Raw genomic sequence first — 17,032 nt, 5'->3', positions numbered from 1 at the left:
TTTATGTCAGTTCGGGAGGTAAAAGTCCCCAAGGGGCTTGTGAGGTTGAAGCATTGTTGGTATGTTTTGTTGATATGTTCCCTCCCTCCCCACTCAGGAAGATGTCTTGGTTAAGGTGATGGTTAAGTCAGAGCACCTGAAAGAGCCTTTGAGTGGGGACTCTTCCAACGTATTAAAATCTGTGGGGAGAGAAATTAAGCCGGAGGTAAGCTGAGGATTGAACTAAGTGGCCGTGTGCCCGTCGACCCTTCTTGTTCTGGTGACAAGGTCAACAGTCCCTGGTAGGAATCTCCACCCCCTGCACATTCTCATTTTCTCCCCCTCCCCCCCCTTTACTCCCCCCCTTCTCCCCTACTCCTGGCTTTTGGCTGTTACCCAGGTGGGAAACCTTCTCCTACATCCTGACTTGCTGGCCCACCTTCTGGCTGGGATCAGGGAACACAACTGAGGGGCACCAGGCATGACGGGGAGGTGTCAGACCATTTAGGTGATTAGGCTCTAGTCCCAGATGAGTCCCTCCTAGGTTTTTGGACAAAGTGTCCATTCCAAATCTGCTTTCTTAGCTCTGTAAAATCCACATGTGAGTTTAACAAAGGTTCTAGTTCTAAATGTTACTCACTTGCTGAGACCTAATTGACCAGGAATACTACTACTACCTGCATTATTGCCAAATCTCTGAGCTGGTTTGGGGAAGGACCATAGCTACTTAGACAGTACAAAGGACCCCCCCCCGACCCATCCCACACTCCTTATCTCCTCACAGTTCAGGTGGATACAGTCTTTTGCTGTAACAGACATCAGTGATTGTGGCAACTCTGGTGCCCCTCATTGTTCACCTTCAGTTGACAAAACTTATGCTTCTCAAACGAATTTTCCTCTTGTTAAAAGATCTGGCATAACTTCTGTGCCTCAGTTTCCTCTTCTATAAAATGGGAACAATAATAGCACCTACCTCATAAGATTGTTATAAAGATTAAATGAGTTTCTATGAAGAGCTTAGAACAGGGCATGGCATGTAATACATGTTACAGAGTGTTAGTGGTTGTAAGACTTTACTTATAGGGCTATAAATTGCCATGTACCTGCTGGAAAACAGGGTAACAGACATATCAAGAACCCAAAACAAATGGCTCTCAAACCCACATATCCAACTTCTAGAAATCTCAGAAAGATATTACTTGTTAAACTCATATACCAATATATTTCTCACAGGATTATTATAATAAAAGTTAGAAATATGAATGTTGAAATCATATGGGTCAAATAAATCATGGTACCCTGTACATGATGGACTCCTTTATAGCTGCTAAAAGACTATAGCAATACAAGTTAAAAACAATCTACAAACCTGTGTGCACATAAGTATAGTGATGAACACTCCATGTGAAAAATGGGTGCGCACACAGGAGGGTGTGGGCCGTGGCCTTGTGAGTTTTCCTTTTTTCTTTCATAACGAAAGAGGAGATCTGCAGCACATGCTAAAGATAGTCAAATCAAACCAAAAGTGGGAACAGAAGACAATGAGTTTTTTTACTTTTTTTCAGGAAGACTTGACTTTAATGATAATTGTCACTTAGCAGTTTTTCCTGAAACTAGTTGCCTTTCATTTTTTTTTTTTTTTTTTTTTGCGGTACGCGGGCCTCTCACTGTTGTGGCCTCTCCCGTCGCGGAGCACAGGCTCCGGACGCTCAGGCTCAGCGGCCATGGCTCACGGGCCCAGCCGCTCCGCGGCATGTGGGATCCTCCCAGACTGGGGTACGAACCCGTGTCCCCTGCATCGGCAGGCGGACTCCCAACCACTGCGCCACCAGGGAAGCCCTCATTTTTATTTTTGAAGAAAGTTCGTTCAGAAAAGGACAATCCTGTTAGAGATAAGCAACAGCTATCTACCTAATGCTGCGGTGCACCGGGTCATTTTTGGGGGCATCATTCCCTTATGTTCCAGGGCTGAAGGCAGCCTCCATAATCATAGGAATGTGTTGAGTCTTGACCAGCTGTAATAAAGAGCAAAGGTGGTCTCACACAATCTCTACTTTTGTTTACAGCTCTTAGGAAGAAAAGACTCTATTCAGCCCCAAATGAAGGCAGGCTGACTGGAATGGAACAGTACATGTTCTGTAAATGTAGTTGTTTTATTCAAGATATGTTAATGTGTGGTTACTCCATTTGCAAGGGAAAAAGCCTAATTCATTTCTATTATGTCCAAGTGCCCAAATTAAAGGGAAAAACCCCATCAAGGGTTAAAACCAGAGTGTCAACCGAGATCTTCACGAAGCTTTCCCTTCCCTTGTAGTAAACGGGAGAACAACCTGGTAAAACACAATGAACTATGGCCAGAACCACTGATATCACTAATGTCCCAGGAAGAGTGTGGTTAAAAACCACCTCCTTTGCTAAATTTTCATGAGAGAGAGGAATTTTCATACAGACATGAACCAACACTTCTTACTTGATGGAAAAGATGTGAGTTTAAATAAGAAACTAAATGAATTCAACAGTCTACAATATAGTTTCATAACTAAATTGTTTAGCCTTAGACTCTTTAAAAGCTAACATTTCTCTACCAAGAGGTATTTAGGTTGTGTTTTCTTTTTCTCCCTTCTAAAATATTCCTAGAAGAGATGCTGTGAACGTCACATAGGTTTTCTGGCGACACTTACAGTCTCAGACGGTAGGTGTGACTAATTTCCTGTCTTACCAGCTAAGGACCCTCATCCAGGATGCTCTAGGAACCCACGAGGCAGAGAAAAGATGGCCCTTCCTCAAAGGTGTGGATGGGTCTTTTGGCTATTGGTGGCCGTCGGTACTTACTGTGCTTGGAGGATTAGGCGTGCTTCAGCCAGAATCAAGTGAACTGCAAGTCCCTAGTGCTAGTCTATGTCATTTACTGTGGAGAGCAGGCCCCCTCTCAGTCTTCATCATGGAAAAGTTATGCTTGTACCCAAGCCCAAGGAAGAGTTGGCTATGAATTCATCCATTTATGTCATATATTTTATCACATTCCCTCTGTGGATCAGGCATTGTCCTGGGTCCTGGGGAACCTAAAAGACTGATCCCTTTCCTTACGGACTTTATGGTCTAGCCAGGAGACAGTCAAAACTATGGACTTTATAAATTGATAAGTTCCGTGGAGAAAAATCAGGGAAAGGAGGATAGAAAAGGGGTGGTGTTATTATGGTCTTTAAAAGGTGGTAAAGGAAAGCCTCATTGAGAGGAGTGAGCCATGAAGCTAGCCATCGGGGTAAGAGGATTCCAGATGGCATTGAGGCCCTGAGGCAGGGTTGTGCTTGATGTGTTCAGAGAGCAGCATGGAGACCAGCAAGAGAGGGAAGGACAGAGGAAGAGTCATTGGAATAGTCTGGAAGATAGTGTGGCAAGAGGGACTAGATAGTGAGGCTAACCAGAACAGTCTATTTCTCCTGGTTTTTGATGTGAACAAGTGTAAAACTGGCCTGGAGTGCTGTGGTGATGGAGCAGATGTGTCAACAGAGTTGGTTGGCACTTACAGAATAATAGTTCATCGTGTATACCACATTTTCATTCACTGTTGAACTTCTCAGTTATTTCCAGGTTTTGGCTATTATCAGTAATGCAGCTGTGAACATTCATGTCCATGTCTCTGGATACGAATGTTCATTTTTCCTGGGCAGATTTCTGGGACTGGAATTGCTGGGTCAACTGGTAATTTGATTTCTGGGAGTGGAATTGCTGGGTCAACTGGTAATTTATGTCTAACTTTTTAAGAAACTGGCAAGCTATCTTCCAAAGTGGTTACACCATTTTACAATCCCATCAGTAACACATGAGGATTCCAGTTTTTCCACATCCTTGCCAAAGCTTATTATTATCTGTCTCTCCCATCATAGCTCTCCTACCATCATAGCAGTGGTATCTCACCATGGTTTTAATGATCCCTGCCCTCCCTAATGCTAATGATCTTGAGCATCTTCCATGTGCTTATTGGTTATATATTGCACCACAGAAGATTAATGACTTTTTGGCTGTTGCTTTTTCAAATCCCAAGAGAGGGAGATTATAAACATTTCTAGGGGTGGAAGTGGATTTTCTGTCCTGCTCATTAACTGCTTTATCCCAAGCACCCAGCACAAGAGTTTGAGAGGAGAAGGTCATGTATTCGTTTCTGATGGCTGCTGTAACCAATTACCACAAACTCCGTGGCTTAAAAACAACACACATTTATTCTCTTACAGTTCTGGAGACCAGAAATCTGCCATCAGTTTCATGGAGCCAAACGAAGTGTCAGCAGAGCCTCCGGGGAAGAATCCATTTCCTTGTCTTTTCCAGTTTTTAGAGCTGCCTTTTTTGCATTCTGTGGTCCATGACTCCATCTTCAAAATGAGCTGAGTACCATCTTAAATCTCTCTCTCTGCTTCCTTTGTAATATGGTTTTCTTTCTCTGCTGTAGAAAAATCTCCTTCTCCCTCCTTAAAGGATGCTTGTGATAACATTTAAGACCCACCTGAGAAATCCAGGGTACTCTCCCCATCTCAACAACCTTAACTTAATCACACCTGTCAAGTCCCTTTTGCTTTATACGGTAACATTCACAGGTTCCAGGGATTAGGACCTGATTAGCTCTGGCAGCCATTATGCAGCCCACCAGTCAGTAACCATCCGTTAAGCCAACGCGGCTTCACTCGCTCTGGACTTGGAATTGGCTGGTCCGGGGAAGACCCTAACGCGGGACGCCTTTTGGAGGCACAGGTAGGCCCTGGAGGGTTGCTAGCGCCATTTATACTGCATATCTCTTACCTTTTCCTCCTTGCTTATATCTTAAAACACGAGGAGTTGATGGCATCTGAGAGCTGGGAGGGGCTGCCAGCCCTGTTACTGGATGATGGTGTGGGGGGCAGGACTAGAACTCAGGGCCTCTGCCCGCGTCCCTGCCTTTCCCTCCCCTCCCCTCCAGGCCCCCTGCCCCCAGGCAGGGTGCTCCCCCACTCAGCACCTCACGAGGTGACTCACTGTTACAGTCTCGGCGGCAGCCACGCTGCGTCCCCGCGCGCGGCCAGCAGGGGTCAGCATCCTCCGCGCAAAAGGCTGCCTCCGAGGGGTGGGACTCTTCGCCGCCTTTCTTCTAGCCGCCGTCAGTTTTGTTTCTGTTGCTGCGTCACCGTCTTAGCCAGAAGGCTTTTTGCGTCTTTTTTTTTTTTTTTTTTTGCGTCTTTTTAATTTATTACCCTAACGGGCCTCTCCCGGCCCGCTCGGCCTCTCACGCTAGACCAGGCCGACAACCGCCTGGTTGTCTCATCAGACAGCAGCCAGTGAGTGGGCTGGGGGAGGGGGCTTCCTCCTCCCCTGGGCCTGGAGGAAAAGCGGCCTTGTCCCCAAAGGCAAGAGGAAGGAGTGTGTGCTGGGTGTGGTCGTGCTGTGAGGAATAATGCGCGCAAGGATGGGAGGCAGCAGTTTGACTGTGCGCTGAAAGCGCAGGGGAGGACTTCTTGTTAGCGATGAACCGCAGATGGTTCTAACTGAGGTAGGATGGTGCAACTTAGGATGTTTTGACCTTATGATGGTGCAGAAGTGATATTCGTTCAGTAGAAACTGGACCTTGCATTTTGACTTTGGGCCTTTTCCCCGGACTAGGGATGTGCCGGTATTCCTTTGTGATGCTGGGCACGGGCAGTGCAGCCCCAGCTCGCTGTCAGCTGCCCCATCATGGAGGGTGAACAACCCATCAGTTTTACAACTCATTCTGGACCCGGATAACCATTTGCTTTTCACCTTTAATACAATATTCAATAAATTACATGAGATAATTAACATTTTGTTATAAAATAGGCTTCATAGTAGATGATTTTGGCCAACTGCAGGCTAATGTAAGTGTAAGGCAAGGTAGTCTAGGCTAAGCTGTGATGTTGGGTAGGTTAGGTGTATTAAATGCATTTTCCACTTAAGATATTTTCAGCTTAGGACGGGTTTATCAGGACCTAACCCCATCGTAAGTGGAGGAAGATCTGTATTAGATTTGGAATGAGTTTCTCACTAAGCTCATCAGAGCTTCCCAACCAGATTATTGACCAAAATTAATCTGATTAGGAAGTCCCCATGGTTCCCAGTGGGAGAGTGCCCATCTCCAGAAGATGGGGGTGGAGATGTGCTGCTGGGATGCAGAGGGCTGGGCTAGCCCAGTGGGAATTTCTTAGCCCTGGGGCAGAGTAGGGACCTGCTGCTGGCTTTGCTATAGGCTCGGAGCCAGGACTGTGATTAAAGCCTTCCTCCAATTGGCTGTTCCCCCTCTTGTTTGTGGCCTGACCTGAGGGGTTGCTGCCAGCAGCCTCTGGTCCCACCACTGCTTTGCCACTGAACCTGGAAGTGGCTATTCTACTGCAAAGGAGCTAAGACCTTATTTTCTTGCACCAGCATTTCCCCCATGGTTTATTTCTCTAACTTCTGAGAAGACAGAGATTAGAGCTTAGCTCTGGTGTCAGAAGAAGGTCTGGATGTTAGATCTGATTTTGCCCCTTACTAGCTGGAGATGATGGGGAAGTTTCTTTACCCCTTTATGTCTCCATCATCTTGCCTGTTACGTGAGGGCTGCTAACAGAACCTACTACATAGGGCTATTATGAGGAATTACCCGGTACTTGTAAAGGTTAGAGCTCCAGGCTTTTAAAACCCCGTCTCTTGGTGTGGGCATCCCAGGAGGGCACTAAGGCCAGCTGATGGGTGAGGCCGTTCCTGTGTGTGGAGGCCGGGTGACACACACACTGCAGGGCAGGAAATACAGCCTGGCCAACCTGGCAGAGCAGTACTCTGCAGTGTATACCCTCTTGGGAGGAGGCCTTCATGCTCCCCTTCGGTGCAGCTCGGAGATCATCCTCAGTGGTTCATTCCGCCTGTGAGGCAGCAACTGTAGCAACTACAGAAATTGGACCACGTGGGTTCAATCCCAGCCCAAGACTCACCAGCTGTGTGGCCTTGAGCTAGTTACTTCTCCTTTGTGGGGATTGGTTTTCTCATCCGCAAAATCCGTATAACATAACCCACTGTCTGGTTACATCACAGAGATCAAGAGGTAATACACGTGATGCTGCTGAGCTGGGCACCTGCCCCTCAGCAACCTGGCACTGAGGACCCAGATGGTGAACACATGGATTTTGATACTAAAGGCAGAAGAATATTTTGAGTAGAAAACCAAAGAGAAGTTGGGCCTTCTGGAGAGGCTCTTGCAACTGCTCGTCCACTTGCTTGTTTCTACAGCAAACCCAGGCCAGGGCAGTGCTTTAGGGTTCCTGGACATTTGTGAGCATGACAGCTGACCCCAGACACTCTGCCAATATGTATTCCCATAGACAGTTCGAAGAAAAACTTAATTCTGGTTTTGAAGTAAATTAGCTTCAGTTTTTAAAGAGGATTTACAATCTGTTATGAATAAAGCTGCTATGAACGTTCATGTACAACTTCACTTCTCTTGGGCGAATATTTAGAAGTACGATTTGGGGGTCATGTGGTTTCTATGCTTGTAGAACTTCTGATTGAAAATTGTGAGATAGTTGGAGAATTGCTGCCCTCGTGGGAGAAATTTCAATCAGATGTGACAGTAGGGAGAATACCACAGATATTATCGGGAGTCAGTGGGCTGTTTTTGTGAATAACAAGCAGCACGTGTGTGCGCACGTGCGTGCGTGCGCACGTGTGCGTGTGTGTGCACATGCGCTTGCTAGGGGCAGCCGGGATGTTGCCTTCTACGCTGTCTCGGGGAAGCCAGGGCATACCTGCTTTTAGGGCTTCTACTGAAGCTGCAGAGAGGAAGGGCCTTGGCCTGGTCCCTCAGTGGTCCATTCTTGTATGTCACTGAAATCTGCATTCATTTGGGCTTAAGGGGCTGTTTCTTTGGAATTTCTTTATTGTCAGCTTGGTTCAAGGCAAAGTCACTCAGAATTAAGAGACCTTCTACTGAAGGCTGGCCCTCGGCCCCAGGCACATGGCGCTTATGCAGCGCCGTGTTTCTGCTTCCTGGCCAAGTTTCTTGACCAAGTCCCTACGTGGAGCACCCACATTCTCCTCTAGTTCATTTTCCAGCCTGTCACAGCAAGAGACTTCTGTAAAGGAGTCAAAACCGGGCGAAGACTTTTCATTTCCATAAACAGTGCCCAAACTGCCTTACACACTAACTTAACTTACAAAACAAACTGTGCTGCTTAATTGGCTTTTCATGTGTTCCTAACCAGAGGGGAAAAGAGGACATTCACAATCAGCCCAAATGTCATTGTAGCATTATAAAAAGTATTGTATTGCCATAAACATTTTTGAGTACTACATTTTTCTCAGGCCGTGATGAAATGGGTTTCCTTAAGTAAGCAAGCAATGAGGACAAATCATAAAACCAAAAAAATGCTAAAAATAGGCGGGGGCATGGAGCTCACGTCCCATTCAGTTACAGGAATAGCTGCAGAGCACATGTGTTTTCTATACTAGAATGCAAACCATTACACGTTATTTAGCCAGGCCAAGGTACTATTGGCCCTGGTCTCAGGAAAAGCATCTACTAGTCCTGCTGTGATCTTATTTAATCCTTGTAAACAAACCTGTGGGTAGAAATGATTGTTGTACACATGTGACAAAATTGAGGCTCCATGAAGTAGACTAGCTGTCCTTCCTCCCTTTGCTGCAATTTAGTGGTTGAGCTGATCATGGGGAACCATCGGGCAGGATGCCCCCGGAGTGTGACTCAGTCATTGAGCTTCAGGGTTTCTTTCTGCCACACTGTTCCCACATTTTTGTCATAAATGTCTCTGGGCCATTGGTTCTCTTACAAACCCCTTACCCTACTTTTTTTAAAAAAAATAAGAGATTTCACCTTCACATCCCCTCTTCTGGAAGTTGGTTATCAGGCCTGGGTATCCCACCTGAGTCCTAGACCACATCAGCATCTTCTTTCATTTTCATCCACTTTCCGCAGAAGTAGTTGCTCAGAGCCTATCAGACAGACCCCAAAGCAACTATTGTCCCAAAGGTTGCTTTTTTTTTTTTTTTTTTTTGCAGTACGCGGGCCTCTCACTGTTGTGGCCTCTCCCGTTGCGGAGCATAGGCTCCGGACGCGCAGGCTCAGCGGCCATGGCTCACGGGCCCAGCCGCTCCGTGGCACGTGGGATCTTCCCAGACCAGGGCATGAACCCGTGTCCCCTGCATCGGCAGGCGGACTCTCAACCACTGTGCCACCAGGGAAGCCCTCAAAGGTTGCATTTTTTTTTTTTCAGTTATTTCTGTGAATAGTGCTTTCTCTGAGGAGAAATAGTTCTTTCAGTATGAGCTGCAGATGCCTCCTCCACAGCCCTGTTGACTCCAGGCACTACCATTAACCTGGAGAACTTGGTGTCCCAAACCTCCCTTACCGGGCCCACCTCAGACCCAGATGTGAAATAGGTTTTGCCCTTCTGCCAGTATTCCTGCACCAAGGATCCTGTCTCCGTGTCTTTTGTGGGATACATATGAGTCCATAGAGTCAAGAGGAACTCTCTCATTCTTAGACCATGCTTCCAACATAATTGCTAGCTGTGCGTGCAGTTCTTGTGGGCTTGTGTGTCTTCCTGGGAAAAATTCCTTCCCCGTTTATCGTCCTTTTTGGTTTTATAAGGTAGAATACCATTCACTCAACGTGAAGCTCAGAAAAAAAAATAGATGCTAAGTATTGTCACTTGCCATTCCTACTTTGTGCAGTTCATCTTTGGGGCTCCTGTAGATACCCCTAATATAAATTATGAATAGTTAGTATTGCCAGGAAATGTAGCATATTCTTTGCAAAATGGTTATTTTAATAAACTCTGTCACCTATAACGTTAGATCAATGATTGATCTAATATAATAACAAACCACAGTAATTTCTTCATTTTTTGAACTGGAAGACTAACCCCCTTGTCTCATTCAATTCTGTTTTTTAATTTGATGAACACCTGCTATGTGCCAGACTCCCAGGAAAACAAAAATGGGACAATGCCTACTTTCAGCTGGGGTAGGAGATGAGCATTAAAATGGTTAACAAAGTTGTAGAAGGAAAAGCAGGTAATTTTGGCTGGGGGGCTGGGGACAGCTTTATGGCATAAGGAAGCTTTGAAGATGGAGCTTTTGATGATGCATACAGAGTGGGCAAATTGAGATTCAAAGGTATAAACTGGTGAGTGTGGATTTTCCACTGAGGAACTGGGTCCTGGGGTCTCCGGCCAGCCCCTTGGGCTCCTGTTAGGTCTCATCAACATGTTGATCTCCCGGAATTTGGGAAAACACAAAGTGCTTCCAGGACTGGGCCCTGAACTCTGCTCTCTGGCATACAAATATGTTCAAATGAGCTTTGGCCTGATAAGGATCTGAAGTGGCTAGGCCAGCCCGGGGAATGGGGGATGGAGGCCAGCGTGACCTCAGGGTCCTGAGCAGACAGCATGGAGGTTCCGTGGCTCCACTTCAGCTCCCCCAGGCGTGACTGCTGGCTCCCTGTAGGCAGGCATCTTGCTTGGCCACTTCTGCTGGGCCACCCCACACCAACAGGCAGGGGCATCTGGAAGATAGTGGCCTTCCCTCTATGTGGCCCAAAGAAACTTGGCTTTTTCAGGGAAATGCTGTGAAGGACCCCAGAGATGACCAAGTCCACTGTTGGTCAAAGTGTGGTCCAGGATTGAGGATGGCCCAGGGCCACCTGAGAGCACCGGTTAGCCAGGCATGTCCCTGAATCTCCTTCCAGGCTCCCGGCACCCCATCTCTGGGGTGGGTCTGGGATCTACCAGGTCACAAGGTCTCCGGGTGATTCAGACTGGAAAACTCTGAGCCAGCCCTCATTTTGCATCCAGTGAGTGGACTGGGGTCTGATGGGTGAAGGGATTTGTCCTGAGTACTAGGACGAGAGCCCAAGGCCGCGTCTAGTCCAGTGCTGGTCACCGCACTCAGCACGCCTGTTCTTCACTTCCACCTTCCTCTCACTGGGCAAACCTGGAGTTCAGGTGGTGAGTGTTCAGCCTTGGCTGCCAGCTCAGAGGGCTGACGGTTGCCGTAGGAGCAGAGAAGCCAGGAGCTGGAAACTGAAGCCTGAAACTGGCCCCCGAAGGCTGATCCTCGGTGTTTTCAGCCTGTGGTTTCCTTATGAACAGTCCCCTCCTCTATCCAGCCCCCAGTCCTCCCACACGCCCAGCTACCTGCCCTCAGCCCTGGTCCTACATGCATGCACATCTTCATAAACCCCCGCTTCACACTCAAGCCCCTCCACTGTGTGCCCCCTGCATCAGAAAGTGAGCAAATAGGAATGTGCCCTGAAATCAGCATTGAAGGACCCAAGTTGCAGCCCCGTGCCACCTTGAGCACGTCACCAGCCCTTGCTGGCCCATGCAGAATGTCACTCAGTATGTTTGTCACTTTGGCTTTTCCTTCTGGCTTAGATCGCCCCACCCACGACCTGAGAAGACAAGTCAGACAAAACCAGCCCCTCTCCAATGTGCCAAGGGGACCCCTGGTTTTGCTCACAGTTTTCTTCCCCATAGTCAGCACGCTGCTGCCACATAAAGGTGCTCAGTAAGTATTTGTGGAACTACAGGTACATGTGAATGTAGAGGCGCAGAGATGCTAGTAATCAGCGGGAGAACTTCAGTAGAAAAGCCTCCTCCAGGCTGTACTTCCTGCCAATGAGTTCAGTAAACTCCTCCTCTGAATCCTTTCAGTAAGCCCCGCTTTGCTCTTGAGGATCTGATTATAATCAATAACGCCCTGAAACAATGGCTTTGGCCATCTCATTAGCAAAATGATGGGCTGGGTAAGATGGTCCCTCTTCCTCCCTCTGCCTTTTCTTTCGAACTTTCTCCCACCTCCACCCACTGGTCAGCCTCTGGCTCACACACCCCTGCTGGTGTCTGCTCTTCTGAGTCCCCTTCCCACCATTCCCTCCTGGTTCACAGACTTGGGTGTATCTGTGGCCATAATACCTTGTGGGCTGGCGGAAAGGAAAGAAGCTGGACTTTCTTTTGGTTCCACCCTCTCCCCTTGTCATGCGTGACCTCTTCAATCCTCCAGGACCACTCAGTCCACAAATGCTGGACACCAGGCCCTGCCCTGAGCATCTGGGGCAATTAGATAGGAGATCCAGTTCCTGCCCTCCAGAAACCAACTGTGTGTCTGGGGGAGGAGACCATGTGGAAGATCAGGTGACTACAAGAGGTGCCACCCACCAGCATGTGGTTCACTCCCTGAGGAGGAGAATAAAGAGCTTAGCATCAGAGGCAGTGCTTTGGTGCCCGAGTTCTAACTTACTAGCATTAGGACCTTGGGCTACATCACAGATCTGAGACACAGTGTCCTCGTCCACAAAGTGGGGAAAACAGGGACCCTCGTGAAATACAAAATCACCTTTAGGCCTGTATCACAGTAATAACTACTGCAGGCAAGATCCACGGATGGTTCCAAACTCAGGGGGCCGAAGTTGGAAGGGAAACAGGATATTGTAGAATCTCAGTGTCTCCCCCAAGGTACTTACAAATTATGAAGAGAAAAAGTACCTTTACTGTGGGGAAACCTGGCAGACTCTATCTTAAGTGATCAAGGTTAACATGACAAATTTACAAAAATAGGACAAATTAACATCATGTGCTCCTGGTACGATGCACTGAGAAGGGCATCACATCTCTTCGGTGGTCTTCTTGCCAAAAGTACATAATCTCAATCTAATCATGAGAAAAACGTCAGACAAACGCAGATTGAGAGACTTTCTACAAAGCAACTCATCAAAAGAGTCAAAATCATGAAAGACAAAAGAACTGTTCACAGACTGGAGGAGACTAAGGAGACACAACAACTCAAATGTGGGATCCTTGACCAGAAAAAGGACATTTGAGAGAAAAAGATAATTGTACTGTGGTTGTATAAGATGTTAACATTAGGGGAAGCAGGGTGAGAGGTACACAGAGCTCTCTGTACTGTTTTTGCAACTTCTCTGTAACCTAAACCTAAAGTGTTGTCCTTTTTTTTTTTTTTTAAGTGACTTAGGGTTTTGTGGGGAGTAAATGAGATGATGCAAATGAGGCGCTTAGCACTGCTGACACAGTAAGTGCTCAAGAAGGTTTACCCTCTACTAGTGTTGTTAAAGTGGTCTGACAGGTCCTGAGGATGGCAGGTAGAGAGAAGGGCAATCTATTCTTCGAAGCAGGAGAATTAGCCTGAGCAGAGACCTCAAGGTACATTGTGGGGATATAAGCAGACCAGACTGACTAAAGCAGAAGGCTTGTTTTTGTTTTTGTTTTTTGCGGTATGAGGGCCTCTCACTGTTGTGGCCCCTCCCATTGCAGAGCACAGGCTCCGGACACGCAGGCCCGGCGGCCATGGCTCACGGGCCCAACTGCTCCGTGGCACGTGGGATCCTCCTGGACCGGGGCACAAACCCGTGTCCCCTGCATTGGCAGGTGGATTTTTAACCACTGCACCACCAGGGAAGTCCCTGTTTTTGTTTTTAATAGGGAAGTAATGGGAAATGAGACAGGAAAGGCCTCCAATGCCAAACTGGAGAACCAACTTCAGCTCCAGAAAGGCAGTAGGAAGTACCTATGTGAGAAAGTGGCAACATCACCTAAGTAGTTCCTTAATTTCCGAAAGGTCCACACTGCTTTGCAGAGCTGGTTAGTTACTGACAAAGGACAAAGGGTTGGATGGGGAGGGAACGTTCTGAGAAGTTTGCCAGGAGTGTGGAATGCAAACGGCTGCACCAGTGTCGGGGAGACAGCAGGGAAATCCGGCATGTATCAATATCGAGGATCGCGGAGGGTGATGTTGCAGGTGGGGACGTGCTGCAGCAGTTGGTGTTCTGGGCTGAGGGGGCAGGGAAAGCAGGTGGAAACTCTCAGGGGCCCCAGCAAGCTGAGCATCCTGTGTGGAAATCCAAACTGAGCCTGTTTGCTCCTTCCTGGTCCCAGACGCTGAAATGCAACTGGGAAAAGGATGCTGGGAAGCAGTCCAGGAACGTTCAGTGTCTGCTGGGAGGTCAACCCAAATGCAATAGGAATGTGACTCACTGTGTTCTGAGAGGTGGGAGGCCTGACAGCACCTGGCCACGTGAGGAGACTGAAATTGAGGCGCAAGTTCAGGTTCACTGTGTGGGTGAGAGGGAATGGTCCTGCCCTGAGCTTCCTGATGCACCTGGAGGAGCAGCCTGCACCCTCCCTGAGCTTGTGCTGAGCTCCCTCCCCTGGAGGCCTTGGGGAGCAGCCAATTTGAGGGGCCACCATAACCAGGGGGTGGGGCAGACTGGACTGACTAGAGGACCCGGGTGAAGGCCTGGCAGGGACCCCCTGCTCCAAGTGCAGCTCCCATCATTCCCCTCTGAGAGGAAGGGCTCCTGCAGCAGGAAGTTAGAGCAAATGGGACCAGAGTGTGACTTGCTGTGTCTGGTGGAAGGTGCAGGCGGCCCAGCCGCTCAGGTGCGTGTGGGGACCAGGGAGAGTGTCTAGCCCAGGGTTCTCAATCCTGGCTGCACAGCCGGATCACCTGGGGACTCCTTTGTGGAAACCTCAGTGCCAGGGCCCCCGCCCCTAGACGTTCCAGTTTAATAGGTTCCAGGTGACACCCAGGCACAGCTAGTTTTAGAGTATCAGTAGTTTTGGTTTCTTAACTTTTTATTCTAAAAACCAAGAGTGAACAGAACAATACTTCCTCCCCCGGTCCATTTGCCCATCATCCCATTTAAACAATTTTCAACTCTTGGCCAGTCTGATGGCAGCACTTCCTCCACAGCTCCCCACACCTGCCTCCTGGATTACTTTGAAGATCAGGAGCTCGTGATGCTCACCTGTGGACTGGGGCATCCACAGGCGGTTCCCATGTGCAGACACGGTTGAGGTCTGCAGATCTGGTGCAATCTCTTCTTCACACAGATATGCAAACTGTGGCCCAGAGAAGAGAAAGGAGTTGTGAAAATCCCACAAAATGTCCCTTCCTACTTTAACATTCTATGAACTTGGAAGCACCATAGAGACTTCCGGAGTATCTTTGTCAAGCACTTCTGGGAAGCCTCACCCTGGTGCCAAGCCAAGGTCTCCGGAGGCAGAGTGGGCCTCAGCCCAGGTGCCAGTGGAGGGTTTCTTTTCTTCTGGTTCCTGGCAAAGCTCTATCCTGCTTTGTTCTGCTTAGGCTCGTGGCAGGACCGCCCACTAGTGGCCCTGTTTGAATCCTCTCAAGCTCTCAGGCCCTTTGGTTGAAATTCAGTGGTTTGGTTTTCTGGCTGCAGGACCAGCTGGGGCTGTGATGACTCAGGGCTGGGACAGCCAGGAGTCTGTGGTCTGTGGGGCTCCTCCAAGCTCCAGAGGCATGGAGGCAAATGTTCACAGAGGTTCCTGCTCTCTGAGGGCCAGGCGGCAGGTCCCATCGGTGGGTGAGCTTCCCCAGGGGCTTGCCTGCTGGCCTCTCACACACCATGTCTGTCTGCTTTCTTTTCTAGTCAGAGTGCAGGTCCTCACCATGCAACAGGTGCTGTTGAATCCTCGGCACCCTCAGTGTGATGGTCGCGTGGGTCTGGATCCTAAAGCTGGGGGTCCCCAGTGGTATGGCAGCCCCGGAGCTGGGGGGAGCCCGGGCTTGGAGCGGCTGTGGTCAATGTGCAGAGGCTGGAGTTGTTTCCTCTCCTGCTTTTACAGTTCCCTTCCATTTCATCCCCGGCCGGGGTGGGCCCTAATCCTGGCGGTCTTCCACACCACTCTGTGGAAGCAGCCAGCACTACCTCCTTCCTGCTCTACCAAAAAGTCTACTGTGGGACCAGGGCTGTGCATGGGGCGAGGAGGTGAGGGGTATGTCAGCACACTGCTTCACTGGCCCACACCCCAGAATGAAAGGATCAGGGACTCCACATCTTCATCTGATGTTTAGCCTGAAGTCCTAGGGACAGTCATATTCCTCACCTTAAAAAAGCAGTAGCTGCCAGGCGAGTTACAACTGGGGCCCTGACTCGAGCTGTTCCTGTGGTCATCACCTGTGCCTGGAATCTCCAGACCACTGGAGAGAACTAGCGGGTGTTGGGGGGGAGTGGGGCTGTCAGAGTGGAAACTGGGTCTTCATCACAGACACACCTCTGAAACACGGGCGAGAGGGAGAGTAAGACCCCTCACTGCCAGGACCGTATGGTCCAGCTAATAGAGCAGAGCAGGCACATGGGAGAGCCCCAAAGATGCTTGGATTCTGTGTGGCAGCAGGTCTGACCTCAAAGACGGGTGTTCACAGAGTATCTCTGCTGCAGAATTGAGTAAAGGAGCCTTCAGGGGTTGTGGGGAGACTCGCTAGAGGCAGTGAGGAGAGCTTGACAGAGCTGAGTGTTGTCTTTGGAACGGGGTGGGTAACCTATGAGCCCCACACCCCATCACCGAATGAGCACGATGGGGTCAGCTCAGTTCTATGTCACGTCAGGCCCAGCCATGGCAGGCAGCCACCTCTTTTACCTTCTGTCAGGGCGTCCCCAGAGGGCCAAGCTGAACACCACCTTTATTTTTCCAGAAAATGTGCAAATGCACTTTATGTTATTTCAGGCACACATGTAATTTTTATATTGTATAAATTTATATGCTATCTATGCAACTCTTAGCATACATGAATGTACTTCCCTAAAATGGCTAGTGGCATATTCCCATCTCAGGTTAGACCTGGTAGGAGTGGTTGGGCTAAGCTCTTCCCTCAAAACGGGCCCAGGGTGGTGTGATGTGGTGAGCAAGGCTGGGAGGTCACCTGGCCCTGTCCCATGTGTCGTCTGGGGGAAGTACGAACTTCACTAAGACCTTTATCTTCATTTTCAAACTGTATGGGCTAATTTAGCTTCTTGCCACTGTCGTTTTCAGTTAATTCTTTTTTTTTTTAAATTGAAGTACAATTGATTTACAGTGTTATGTTAATTTCTGCTGTATAGCAAAGTGATTGAGTTATACACGTATATACATTCTTTTTTTAAAATATTCTTTTCCATTATGGCTTATGCTTGGATATTGAATATAGTTGTTTGTGCTGTATGGTAGGACCTTGTTGTTTGTCCATTCTATATACAATAGCTTACATCCGCTAACCC

The sequence above is a fragment of the Lagenorhynchus albirostris genome, chromosome 13 (assembly GCF_949774975.1).
Source record: "Lagenorhynchus albirostris chromosome 13, mLagAlb1.1, whole genome shotgun sequence".
NCBI classification, from domain to species: Eukaryota; Metazoa; Chordata; class Mammalia; order Artiodactyla; family Delphinidae; genus Lagenorhynchus; species Lagenorhynchus albirostris.
The sequence above is the reverse complement of the archived record's forward strand: the minus strand, read 5'-3'. Positions refer to the sequence as shown.